The sequence below is a fragment of the Diabrotica virgifera genome, chromosome 6 (assembly GCF_917563875.1).
Source record: "Diabrotica virgifera virgifera chromosome 6, PGI_DIABVI_V3a".
Classification (NCBI taxonomy): Eukaryota; Metazoa; Arthropoda; class Insecta; order Coleoptera; family Chrysomelidae; genus Diabrotica; species Diabrotica virgifera.
Window position 1 is genome coordinate 212,911,749 of NC_065448.1, and position 14,298 is coordinate 212,926,046.

Below are 14,298 nucleotides of genomic sequence, written 5' to 3' on the forward strand. Positions count from 1 at the left end.
GCTGTTGTTGGAAAACAACGTTCTTAAAAGACGTAGAAAAAAACGTAGATGGATGTATACATTTAATAAAGACATATCTTCAGAATTTCTTCGTCACAAGAATGTAAAATAATTCATGAGAAAAGAAAGAAACATTGATTTATTACAAACTAGCCTAGTGTTGGCCCGTATTAAAAAATATTCTCATATAAAAAATATAGTAACACATAATAGGTAGTATACTTATACTTCCGGTTTTATCCAAGATTATTTTCGGCAATTTCAAAGACACATTATAGTACCCGTTACAATTTTATAACCAAAGTGAAATTGACCATCCCAATAAAACTATTTACCTAGAGGCACAGAATAGGGTATTTCCTATTCTGTGCTAGAGGTATTAAATTTTATATCTGTAAATAAAGAGATTTTGTAACCATTCTATTCAAGACAACATTATAAAATATCTATCTTGTAGAGATACATTATTACAAAATTAAATATTAAGATTTGAAAGCTATTTATTGTTGATTTACTTCATGAAATAGTTAAAACAAAAAATTCAATTACTTATAAAAAGACTAAGTTTTCACTCTAATGGCATATAACATATCCCACCAGAATGAAAACAATGGGAACCTTCTCTGGTTACACCTCCGAGGCTTCTACAATTTGCAAGCCATACGGATGCTGAGACTAAGGAAGATGAGGGAATTCTACAATTTACAATTCACGTCACATCTGCTCAGCGCGGTAAAGTTCCAACGAGACTGGTTCCCTCCATACTCCACACAGAGTAAATGTAAATCAAAAATGAATAACCATTTTCAATTTCGTTGCAAAACGAAAATACAGCCGAACCATATTCCAGTCCAATCAGAGAGTGCTGCAAGCACCTCTACCGGTTTCGAAACTTATTAGTCTCTCATCAGGAGGCACATATGCTGCTCTCCCTGATCCAACCAAAACAAACCCCAGCGTGCAGTCCCGAATTGCAACGAACGAAATGGCATAGATGCCCTAGCGGCAACTGCTAGCAAAAGACTAAGTTTTCACTCTAATGGCATATAACATATCCCACCAGAATGAAAACAATGGGAACCTTCTCTGGTTACACCTCCGAGGCTTCTACAATTTGCAAGCCATACGGATGCTGAGACTAAGGAAGATGAGGGAATTCTACAATTTACAATTCACGTCACATCTGCTCAGCGCGGTAAAGTTCCAACGAGACTGGTTCCCTCCATACTCCACACAGAGTAAATGTAAATCAAAAATGAATAACCATTTTCAATTTCGTTGCAAAACGAAAATACAGCCGAACCATATTCCAGTCCAATCAGAGAGTGCTGCAAGCACCTCTACCGGTTTCGAAACTTATTAGTCTCTCATCAGGAGGCACATATGCTGCTCTCCCTGATCCAACCAAAACAAACCCCAGCGTGCAGTCCCGAATTGCAACGAACGAAATGGCATAGATGCCCTAGCGGCAACTGCTAGCAAAAGACTAAGTTTTCACTCTAATGGCATATAACATATCCCACCAGAATGAAAACAATGGGAACCTTCTCTGGTTACACCTCCGAGGCTTCTACAATTTGCAAGCCATACGGATGCTGAGACTAAGGAAGATGAGGGAATTCTACAATTTACAATTCACGTCACATCTGCTCAGCGCGGTAAAGTTCCAACGAGACTGGTTCCCTCCATACTCCACACAGAGTAAATGTAAATCAAAAATGAATAACCATTTTCAATTTCGTTGCAAAACGAAAATACAGCCGAACCATATTCCAGTCCAATCAGAGAGTGCTGCAAGCACCTCTACCGGTTTCGAAACTTATTAGTCTCTCATCAGGAGGCACATATGCTGCTCTCCCTGATCCAACCAAAACAAACCCCAGCGTGCAGTCCCGAATTGCAACGAACGAAATGGCATAGATGCCCTAGCGGCAACTGCTAGCAAAAGACTAAGTTTTCACTCTAATGGCATATAACATATCCCACCAGAATGAAAACAATGGGAACCTTCTCTGGTTACACCTCCGAGGCTTCTACAATTTGCAAGCCATACGGATGCTGAGACTAAGGAAGATGAGGGAATTCTACAATTTACAATTCACGTCACATCTGCTCAGCGCGGTAAAGTTCCAACGAGACTGGTTCCCTCCATACTCCACACAGAGTAAATGTAAATCAAAAATGAATAACCATTTTCAATTTCGTTGCAAAACGAAAATACAGCCGAACCATATTCCAGTCCAATCAGAGAGTGCTGCAAGCACCTCTACCGGTTTCGAAACTTATTAGTCTCTCATCAGGAGGCACATATGCTGCTCTCCCTGATCCAACCAAAACAAACCCCAGCGTGCAGTCCCGAATTGCAACGAACGAAATGGCATAGATGCCCTAGCGGCAACTGCTAGCAAAAGACTAAGTTTTCACTCTAATGGCATATAACATATCCCACCAGAATGAAAACAATGGGAACCTTCTCTGGTTACACCTCCGAGGCTTCTACAATTTGCAAGCCATACGGATGCTGAGACTAAGGAAGATGAGGGAATTCTACAATTTACAATTCACGTCACATCTGCTCAGCGCGGTAAAGTTCCAACGAGACTGGTTCCCTCCATACTCCACACAGAGTAAATGTAAATCAAAAATGAATAACCATTTTCAATTTCGTTGCAAAACGAAAATACAGCCGAACCATATTCCAGTCCAATCAGAGAGTGCTGCAAGCACCTCTACCGGTTTCGAAACTTATTAGTCTCTCATCAGGAGGCACATATGCTGCTCTCCCTGATCCAACCAAAACAAACCCCAGCGTGCAGTCCCGAATTGCAACGAACGAAATGGCATAGATGCCCTAGCGGCAACTGCTAGCAAAAGACTAAGTTTTCACTCTAATGGCATATAACATATCCCACCAGAATGAAAACAATGGGAACCTTCTCTGGTTACACCTCCGAGGCTTCTACAATTTGCAAGCCATACGGATGCTGAGACTAAGGAAGATGAGGGAATTCTACAATTTACAATTCACGTCACATCTGCTCAGCGCGGTAAAGTTCCAACGAGACTGGTTCCCTCCATACTCCACACAGAGTAAATGTAAATCAAAAATGAATAACCATTTTCAATTTCGTTGCAAAACGAAAATACAGCCGAACCATATTCCAGTCCAATCAGAGAGTGCTGCAAGCACCTCTACCGGTTTCGAAACTTATTAGTCTCTCATCAGGAGGCACATATGCTGCTCTCCCTGATCCAACCAAAACAAACCCCAGCGTGCAGTCCCGAATTGCAACGAACGAAATGGCATAGATGCCCTAGCGGCAACTGCTAGCAAAAGACTAAGTTTTCACTCTAATGGCATATAACATATCCCACCAGAATGAAAACAATGGGAACCTTCTCTGGTTACACCTCCGAGGCTTCTACAATTTGCAAGCCATACGGATGCTGAGACTAAGGAAGATGAGGGAATTCTACAATTTACAATTCACGTCACATCTGCTCAGCGCGGTAAAGTTCCAACGAGACTGGTTCCCTCCATACTCCACACAGAGTAAATGTAAATCAAAAATGAATAACCATTTTCAATTTCGTTGCAAAACGAAAATACAGCCGAACCATATTCCAGTCCAATCAGAGAGTGCTGCAAGCACCTCTACCGGTTTCGAAACTTATTAGTCTCTCATCAGGAGGCACATATGCTGCTCTCCCTGATCCAACCAAAACAAACCCCAGCGTGCAGTCCCGAATTGCAACGAACGAAATGGCATAGATGCCCTAGCGGCAACTGCTAGCAAAAGACTAAGTTTTCACTCTAATGGCATATAACATATCCCACCAGAATGAAAACAATGGGAACCTTCTCTGGTTACACCTCCGAGGCTTCTACAATTTGCAAGCCATACGGATGCTGAGACTAAGGAAGATGAGGGAATTCTACAATTTACAATTCACGTAAATATTCACGGAGAGCAGCATATGTGCCTCCTGATGAGAGACTAATAAGTTTCGAAACCGGTAGAGGTGCTTGCAGCACTCTCTGATTGGACTGGAATATGGTTCGGCTGTATTTTCGTTTTGCAACGAAATTGAAAATGGTTATTCATTTTTGATTTACATTTACTCTGTGTGGAGTATGGAGGGAACCAGTCTCGTTGGAACTTTACCGCGCTGAGCAGATGTGACGTGAATTGTAAATTGTAGAATTCCCTCATCTTCCTTAGTCTCAGCATCCGTATGGCTTGCAAATTGTAGAAGCCTCGGAGGTGTAACCAGAGAAGGTTCCCATTGTTTTCATTCTGGTGGGATATGTTATATGCCATTAGAGTGAAAACTTAGTCTTTTGCTAGCAGTTGCCGCTAGGGCATCTATGCCATTTCGTTCGTTGCAATTCGGGACTGCACGCTGGGGTTTGTTTTGGTTGGATCAGGGAGAGCAGCATATGTGCCTCCTGATGAGAGACTAATAAGTTTCGAAACCGGTAGAGGTGCTTGCAGCACTCTCTGATTGGACTGGAATATGGTTCGGCTGTATTTTCGTTTTGCAACGAAATTGAAAATGGTTATTCATTTTTGATTTACATTTACTCTGTGTGGAGTATGGAGGGAACCAGTCTCGTTGGAACTTTACCGCGCTGAGCAGATGTGACGTGAATTGTAAATTGTAGAATTCCCTCATCTTCCTTAGTCTCAGCATCCGTATGGCTTGCAAATTGTAGAAGCCTCGGAGGTGTAACCAGAGAAGGTTCCCATTGTTTTCATTCTGGTGGGATATGTTATATGCCATTAGAGTGAAAACTTAGTCTTTTGCTAGCAGTTGCCGCTAGGGCATCTATGCCATTTCGTTCGTTGCAATTCGGGACTGCACGCTGGGGTTTGTTTTGGTTGGATCAGGGAGAGCAGCATATGTGCCTCCTGATGAGAGACTAATAAGTTTCGAAACCGGTAGAGGTGCTTGCAGCACTCTCTGATTGGACTGGAATATGGTTCGGCTGTATTTTCGTTTTGCAACGAAATTGAAAATGGTTATTCATTTTTGATTTACATTTACTCTGTGTGGAGTATGGAGGGAACCAGTCTCGTTGGAACTTTACCGCGCTGAGCAGATGTGACGTGAATTGTAAATTGTAGAATTCCCTCATCTTCCTTAGTCTCAGCATCCGTATGGCTTGCAAATTGTAGAAGCCTCGGAGGTGTAACCAGAGAAGGTTCCCATTGTTTTCATTCTGGTGGGATATGTTATATGCCATTAGAGTGAAAACTTAGTCTTTTGCTAGCAGTTGCCGCTAGGGCATCTATGCCATTTCGTTCGTTGCAATTCGGGACTGCACGCTGGGGTTTGTTTTGGTTGGATCAGGGAGAGCAGCATATGTGCCTCCTGATGAGAGACTAATAAGTTTCGAAACCGGTAGAGGTGCTTGCAGCACTCTCTGATTGGACTGGAATATGGTTCGGCTGTATTTTCGTTTTGCAACGAAATTGAAAATGGTTATTCATTTTTGATTTACATTTACTCTGTGTGGAGTATGGAGGGAACCAGTCTCGTTGGAACTTTACCGCGCTGAACAGATGTGACGTGAATTGTAAATTGTAGAATTCCCTCATCTTCCTTAGTCTCAGCATCCGTATGGCTTGCAAATTGTAGAAGCCTCGGAGGTGTAACCAGAGAAGGTTCCCATTGTTTTCATTCTGGTGGGATATGTTATATGCCATTAGAGTGAAAACTTAGTCTTTTGCTAGCAGTTGCCGCTAGGGCATCTATGCCATTTCGTTCGTTGCAATTCGGGACTGCACGCTGGGGTTTGTTTTGGTTGGATCAGGGAGAGCAGCATATGTGCCTCCTGATGAGAGACTAATAAGTTTCGAAACCGGTAGAGGTGCTTGCAGCACTCTCTGATTGGACTGGAATATGGTTCGGCTGTATTTTCGTTTTGCAACGAAATTGAAAATGGTTATTCATTTTTGATTTACATTTACTCTGTGTGGAGTATGGAGGGAACCAGTCTCGTTGGAACTTTACCGCGCTGAGCAGATGTGACGTGAATTGTAAATTGTAGAATTCCCTCATCTTCCTTAGTCTCAGCATCCGTATGGCTTGCAAATTGTAGAAGCCTCGGAGGTGTAACCAGAGAAGGTTCCCATTGTTTTCATTCTGGTGGGATATGTTATATGCCATTAGAGTGAAAACTTAGTCTTTTGCTAGCAGTTGCCGCTAGGGCATCTATGCCATTTCGTTCGTTGCAATTCGGGACTGCACGCTGGGGTTTGTTTTGGTTGGATCAGGGAGAGCAGCATATGTGCCTCCTGATGAGAGACTAATAAGTTTCGAAACCGGTAGAGGTGCTTGCAGCACTCTCTGATTGGACTGGAATATGGTTCGGCTGTATTTTCGTTTTGCAACGAAATTGAAAATGGTTATTCATTTTCAATTACTTATATGCAAAAACCGGAATGAAACCAAACACTTCTCGATGAGAATAGGAGAAGCTACTCCCGACGTCGGCCGATATCGGATCTGATCTGATCTGATCGGATCGGAGAGAAACGGATCCAATGTAGGCACCCCCATTTAATACTATGGGTTTATTTTTTATTCCGACGTCGGCCGACGTCGGATCTGATCTGATCGGAGAAAGATTCAATGTAGGTGCTGCCTTAGCAACATCAGTATGTTGTAACACAAAAATGTGTACCACAAAAAGGACGAGGCCGCGTTGCTCAGAATCAAAAGAGCTGTGCGAGTGGTTCTTTGGATATTCTTACTAGCATATAAATAAAAATAAAATTGAAGAGAAAAAAGATAAGACAGATTATAAGATGATAGCTACTAGAGCTAAACCAGAAATATAAACCAAAAATAAATAAGAAAACAAGTTAACTTGCCAAAAGGGCGCCACTTTATCTTTTCTTCGGGAGGCAAAGAAAATTAAAATACATATATAAACAAATTACAAGTAACAATCACACCTATCTTGAATGTTCGTTCAGCAAATATATTAGCAATTATTTATTGTGGTCCAACAAAAAACAAGATTGTTGGAGAAATCAAAATGCAATGTTGTTACATACAAGCCACATTTATTACTAGCTTATTAATAGCCGAATCGTAAATTTGCTTCTTACAATGTTCATACAGATTTAATAGAACAAAAAAGCCAATAATTTTCTTTTAATTTGGAGAGGATCATACAAAAAGTATAAAAAATAACCCAGATGCACTGTCGGATTTTTTACAATACAACCATTAAACACTGACAGGTTTTTATTATTTGTTAAAAAATGGCTTTTCTTCCATAGACAATTTCAGCTTCCATTGTTTCATCAAAGAGAAAAACGAAACAAAAAAAATATTATAGCTTACAGTTTGTCTCGCTTTCGCCAAAAACGTCATAGACTGCAAAAACACTCTGCCGGTATACTGCAAATCAGATCTCTGAAGAAGAAATTTCCGGAAAATATTTGATTACCTCATACTTTATTTCAATGACTTCATACTGTTTTTAAAATACACTACTGCCAAAGATGCATTTGATTTCTACACGTTTTCAATTGTGACATGCACATGCATGCACATTAACTACAGTAACTTTGAATCGGCTTGAGGCTTTCGAGATGTGGGGTTATAGGCGGATGGATTCTATGAATATTATTGGTTCATCCAGTTCCTCTTCTTCAGCCAGTGTCTACACATTTCTGAACATAGACCATTTCCATGTTCTTCCTCTCATTTCTATCCTGCGCGATTCGTATCCACTGTTTACCTGCCATTTCCCTTATGTCGTCGACCCACCTCTTTTGAGACGCGCTTCGCCGTTCTTGGTCTCCATTATGTGATTTCCTTAGTCGTAGAACAAAGTTCATAATGCAGAATTTCAGAATGGGGAAGGAATTTGAAATTGTCATGACAATGACAATCAAAACTGAAAAGTAAGAGTATCTGGGACACATAAAGACGTCCATTAACACGTTCCTAGCCGGTGATTTTAGCTACATAGTCCAGAGAAATAAGATTTTTCTCGTGACACATCCCCCTCCGTGCCGAAACCAAATTTTTTGAGTAGTATGGACATCTGTATTAATAACCTATATGTTTCCTGCAGCCGATTTTGATGATATACATAGTTATAAACAAATGAAGATCAAAAAACACTAAATTTTCGCTTTTTTCGTCTATTACTAAAAAGTGAAGCATTTTAAACAAATTTGAGAGTAAGAAACTGATAAATCATATAAAAAACTTCAATATGGCGTTCGCTGCATATGTCTATCCTTATTTGTTGCTTAGAAAATTGCAAAATAAGTCATAAATTTTGAGATTTTATAAATGTTCCTAACTTATGTAAAAATGAAGTTAGAACTTTCTTTTTACACGGAATGCTGAGACTTCTGGTGCTTAAATTATATTCTAAATTTCAAAGCAATTGGTCAAATAGTTTAAAAGTTATTTAATTTGTTTATCCCAAATTCATTTTTTTTTTGCAACACTCTAAGTCAGAAAACGGTGAGGTTACAGTAATACTTCGGACAGTTTATGAAAGAAGAAGATTTATGCTATTAACTTAATTTAAAAAAAATAACAAAAAATAATTATAAATAGTGTTAAATTATTTTGCAAAAACATGTCGATTTTTTGCTTGTCGATAAACAATTAGAATAACTTTTTAACCGTTACCCGTAGAAAAATTGTTTTTCCATATTTAGAAAGACTAAATTTTTATACATCTTTAGAAAGAAAAACAATTGTCCTACGACAATTAGGGACGAAGTTAGCCCACTTCTTTTTTTAATTCACAGCAGCTTTGTTTATAACAATTAAGAAATAAAATTAGCCGCATTTGAAAGAACATACTTCAAAGTTTTAACGCACTAAGTATACAAAAGATTTCCTTTCAAGGAAATCGTCCACAAAGCTTAAAAATATGGCCTTTAAAATCGGCCGGCGTTGAAACTTGGGATAGCGATGAGAGGGGGGAAGGAGCTGTTAACTGTATCTCTGGTTCTCGATAATTTATTTCGTTGTTTCTTTTTTTAATTTGTATGTACTTTTTACGTACATTACGAATATGCGTTATTTAAATAAACTAATGGTTATATACACCATCAAATTTGTTTAAACAATTTTTTTTCAATTTTTTAAATAATATTTGAAGTAACTTTTATTGTAAAACGTACATATTAGTTATACAGGGCGTAACAAAAATACAGGTCATAAATTAAATCGCATATTCTGGGACCAAAAATAGATCGATTGGACCTAACTTACCTTAATACAAATGTGCACATAAAAAAAGTTATAGCCCTTTGAAGTTACAAAATGAAAATAGATTTTTTCCAATATATCGAAAGCTATTAGAGATTTTTTATTGAAAATGGACATGTATCATTTTTACGATAGGAACATCTTAAAGAAAAATTATAGTGACATTTGTGCATCCCATAAAAATTTTATGGGGGTTTTGTTCCCTTAAACCCCCCAAACTTTTGTGGACGTTCCAATTAAATTATTATTGTGGTACCATTAGTTAAACTCACTGTTTTTAAAACTTTTTTGCCTCTCAGTATTTTTTCGATAAGGCAGTTTTTATCGAGTTGCGGCTTCTTTTTTAATATGTTTACATAAAATTTTTATGGTAGTTTTGTTCCTTTACACCCCCCAAATGTTTGTGTACGTGCCAATTAAACTATTACTGCGGTACTATTAGTTAAACACAATGTTTCTAAAACTTTTTTTGTCTCTTAGTATTTTTTCGATAAGGCACCTTTTATCAAGATGTGGCTTCTTTTTTAATATGGTTCAAAATGTGCCTAAAAATGTAAATTATAAATAATAAATTTTCATACGATTACCAAGTTTCTATAATCGTACTTAACCATATACAAATATGTGGTGGATTTGACTAATATTTAAATAAAGTAAATTAATAATATATCTCAATAAAAACTGACTTTTCGAAAAAGTACTGAGAGGCAAAAAAGTTTTAAATACGTTGTGTTTAACTAATGGTACCACAATAATAATTTAATTGGAACGTACACAAAAGTTTGGGGGGTTTAAGGGAACAAAACCCCCATAAAATTTTTATGGGGTGTCAAAATTTTACTATAATTTTTTTGTAAGATGCTCCTGCCATAAAAATACCACATGTCTATTTTCAATAAAAAATCTCTAGGAATTTTCTATATATTGGACAAAATCGATTTTCATTTTGTAACTTCAAAGAGCTGTAACTTTTTTATGTGCATATATTTATACTAAGGTAAGTTAGGTTCAGTCGAACTATTTTTGGTCCCAGAATATGCGATTACATTTATGACCTGTATTTTTGTTACACCCCGTAATTATTATATTAAGGGGTGTAACAAAATTATTATTATATTATTAAACTAATCCTATTCAATTATTCCTAAATCTAAAATTGGCTTATAATATTGAATTGAAAATAAAAAATCTCAAATAAACTAGGTTTCATTTCTTGATAAACATGCTACTAGATTAATGAAAAATGAAATGTAACAAAATTAGAGAGTGGATAAAAAGAACAACATTATTTTTAGAAATTTTCTACAATATTGTAATAATTGTATCTTACTACATTGAAAGTTATAATTATAAGATTGCCAAAAAAACAAAAATTAAGATATTTCATACATTTTGGTATGATAACAAGACTTTTAAAATAAAATTAAAGGAGATTTATCTAGGAATACTTGTATTTTTATGAAAAACGTAACAATTATCAGTTACCCATTTATTATAAGTTATTGTAAAGTCAAGTTCATCGTAAAAGAATTTCCAAAAATTGTTACACACTTTACATGGTTAATTAAATAACCACTTTATTAACAAAAAACATATCCGTAACGTACGCAAAGAGTACATACAGATTAAAAAAAGAAACTCCAAAATAGATAATAGAGAAATATTGAGGTTTTGGTTATCGAAGTCCATAAACTATTTATATCTCTGTACTAACAAGTACTCGGTGCAACCAATTTTGCAAGAACAGATAGTTTATTTTAATAAAATATCTGGTATAAAGAAGATCTGTTGATCGGATCGGTACTAACGGTTCTTAGCTTAATTTCCAACCCCAATCAATTACGTTTATCTCTTGTTGGTGGTTCTGTAACTTAAGTTTTTCATTCATCTAATAGCATGTTTACCAAAAAAATAAAACCTAGTTTATTTGAGATTTTCTGATTTCCATAGACCAATACTATTTTTAGAAACAATTGAATGGGATAATTTGTTTTTTCATTACTAAGTTTAATAAAAAACTATGTATTAATATATTATTCGTAAATATTTATGTTTTGTGATTAAAATTACTTCAAGTATTATTAAAAAAAATTGAAAAAAAAATTGTTTAAGCAAATTTAATGGTGTATATAACAATTAATTTATTTAAATAATGCATACTCGTACTGTACGCAAAAAGTACATACAAATTAAAAAAGAAACGTCGAAATCCATAGCCGAGAACAAGAGATACAGCTAACAGTTCCTTCCCCCTTCTCATCGATCTCCCAAGTTTCAAGGCCGGTCGATTTTAAGGGTCACATTTTGAAGCTTTGTGGACGATTTGTTTAAAAGTATATTTTTTTATATTTGGTACGTTAAAACTCTGAAGTATGTTCTTTCAAATGTGACTAATTTGATTTCGTAATTGTTATAAAGAAAGCTGCTATGAATTAAATAAAGGGGGGGAGGCAACTTCGTCCCTAATTGTCTTAGGACAATTTTTTCTTTTTTTAAATTTTTATAAAAATTCATTCTTTCTGAATATGAAAAAATAATTTTTCTACAGGTAATGGTTAAAAAGTTATTCTAATTGTTTATAAGCAAAAAATCGACATGTTATTGCAAAATAATTTTGCGTTACTTATAGTTATTTTTAAAAAAATTTTCCTAATTAAGTTATTAGTATAAATCTTCTTCTTTCATAAACTATTCAAAGTATTACTGTAACTTCATCATTTTCTGACTTACAGTGTTGCAAAAAAAAATGAATTTGGGATAAACAAATTAAATAACTTTTAAACTGTTTGACCAGTTGTTATGAAATTTAGTGCATAATTGAAGCACCAGAAGTCCCAGCATTCCTTGTAATAAAAAGGTTCTACGTTAATTTTTACATAAGTTATGAATATTTATAAAAACTCAAAATTTATGAATTATTTTGCAATTTTCTAAGCAACCAATAAGGATAGACATATTCAGCGGACGCCATATTGAAGTTTTTTGTATGGTATATGACTTTCCTACTTCCAAATTTGTTTAAAATGCTTAGCCTTTTGGCAATAGACGAAAAAAGCGAAAATTTAGCGTTTTTTGATCTTCATTTGTTTATAACTATGTATATCATCAAAATCGGCTGCAGGAAACATATAGGTTATTAATATAGATGTCCATACTACTCAAAAAATTTGGTTTCGGCCTGGAGGGGGATGTGTCACCAACAGGCTATTTTTTTTCCTTATTTCTCTGAACTATACACGCCAACGACGCTTTCGCGTGTTCATATATAGGGTCTTTTATATTACAAACACAGTAAGCGGCCCGTGGTGAAAACCTACCCAGAATAGATCGGCAGTTAACGGGTTAAGAAGATGTATCGAAGACGGAAATGATATGACACGACTATCACTGCGTTATTCTTCGTGTCGGTAAACAAAGTAAAAATGATCTTCAACATCCAGAATGGATAGACACCGGCACCATAAGAGAAAATGTTTTGTGTAGTGAAATACTACGCTCAGTTGCAAAAAAATCGATCCACTTAAAAATTTGGTCATTTTTGATGTCTCGTGTTTCCTAAACCAGTTGTCTGATTTAAGTGACTTTTTACCATGTTATAGCCTTATTCATTAGTAGTATGATAGAATTGATCCAAAAGATGGCATAACCCAGACATTCATAGTGAAAGTTATCCTCCTGCACCAAATTGTTCTATATGGTCCACATAATGTTCAGAAAAAAGTCACAACATTTTGAGCGTCGGGTTTGGGGTGGGGGGAAAGGGGGAGAAATCGGTAAATTCGTAGTTTTTTAGGTTTTTCGCCAATATTTCTAAAACTGTGCTGTTTAACATGAATGACCCTCTATACAAAAATGTTCTACATTAAATTTGAAATAAAAAAAAGGCCCTATGCATAATCCTTCTAAAATGAACGGTTCCAAAGTTACGGAGGTAGTATAGTATAATTGGTCCAAAAAAAGGCCTAACCCAGACATCCAAAATAAAAGTTTTCCTCCTACACCAAATTGTTCTATATGGTCCACATATGGTTCAGTAAAAAGTTACACCATTTTGTGCGTCCGGTTTTAGAGGGGGAGTGATGGGGGAGAAGTCGGTAAATTAGTAGTTTTTTTTTACGTTTTTCGTGAATATTTCTAAAACTATACTTTAGCTTAAACAATGTTCTATACAGAAAAATAAAAAGTACTATAATATAAAAGTACTAGTGAAAGTGATTTGTATACGGAATATTTTAATTGTAAGTAGATGAAATTTATTATTTGTGTCTATTTGGATTGAATATTTCAATAAATCACGACAATTATCTCTACATTATCCAATTCCATGAACGGGTGTCACAGCGAAAGCTGTGAGACAGCACCGGAGTTGGATTTTAAATAAATTTAAAAGATGTCATCTTCCAGTCAACCACAACAAATTGCATCATATTCAAAAGCAGTTAGCCAACCACGCAATATATTAACTCCAGACAGAGATCAAGCCATTTTATTTAACACTCTAGAGAATTGTACAATCAATGACTATCTTGAAGGATTGAGTCAGCATATAGAACCAAGAAATATAATTTTCGCATCCCGTATATCAAACGGTAGAATATGCATATATCTATCATCTAAAAACTTAGTAGACAAATTCCTAACAGAAACAAAGAAGATAAAAGTAAATGGAAATATACTAGAAGCAAGAAGATTAATAACTCCATCAGTCCGCTTAATTCTGTCCGGTGTATGTCCAAGTATACCTTCGAACTTAATTAAAGACGAATTAATAAAACTAGGTCTAAATCCTCTATCAGACATATCATACCTAAGAATAGGAGCAACCAATCCTGCTTTCAGTCACATTCTAAGCTTCCGACGACAAATTTTCATTTCACCTCTGCCAGACAACTTTGTATTACCTGAATCTTTTTTTGTCGAGTTAGAACAAACATCATACCGCATATTTATAGCCCAAAACGATACATGTTTCAAATGCAAATTAACTGGACACCAGGCAGCTAATTGTCCAAATATTTCATCTCATAGCCATCCTTACAA

At 36.0% G+C, this 14,298-nt stretch overlaps 1 protein-coding gene across 1 annotated transcript in view; it reads left to right on the forward strand.

The window, feature by feature from the left end:
• LOC126886691 (muscle M-line assembly protein unc-89) overlaps nucleotides 1-14,298 on the forward strand; it is a 554,873-nt gene that overhangs the window by 513,762 nt on the left and 26,813 nt on the right. The gene's annotated exons all lie outside the window — the stretch shown is intronic.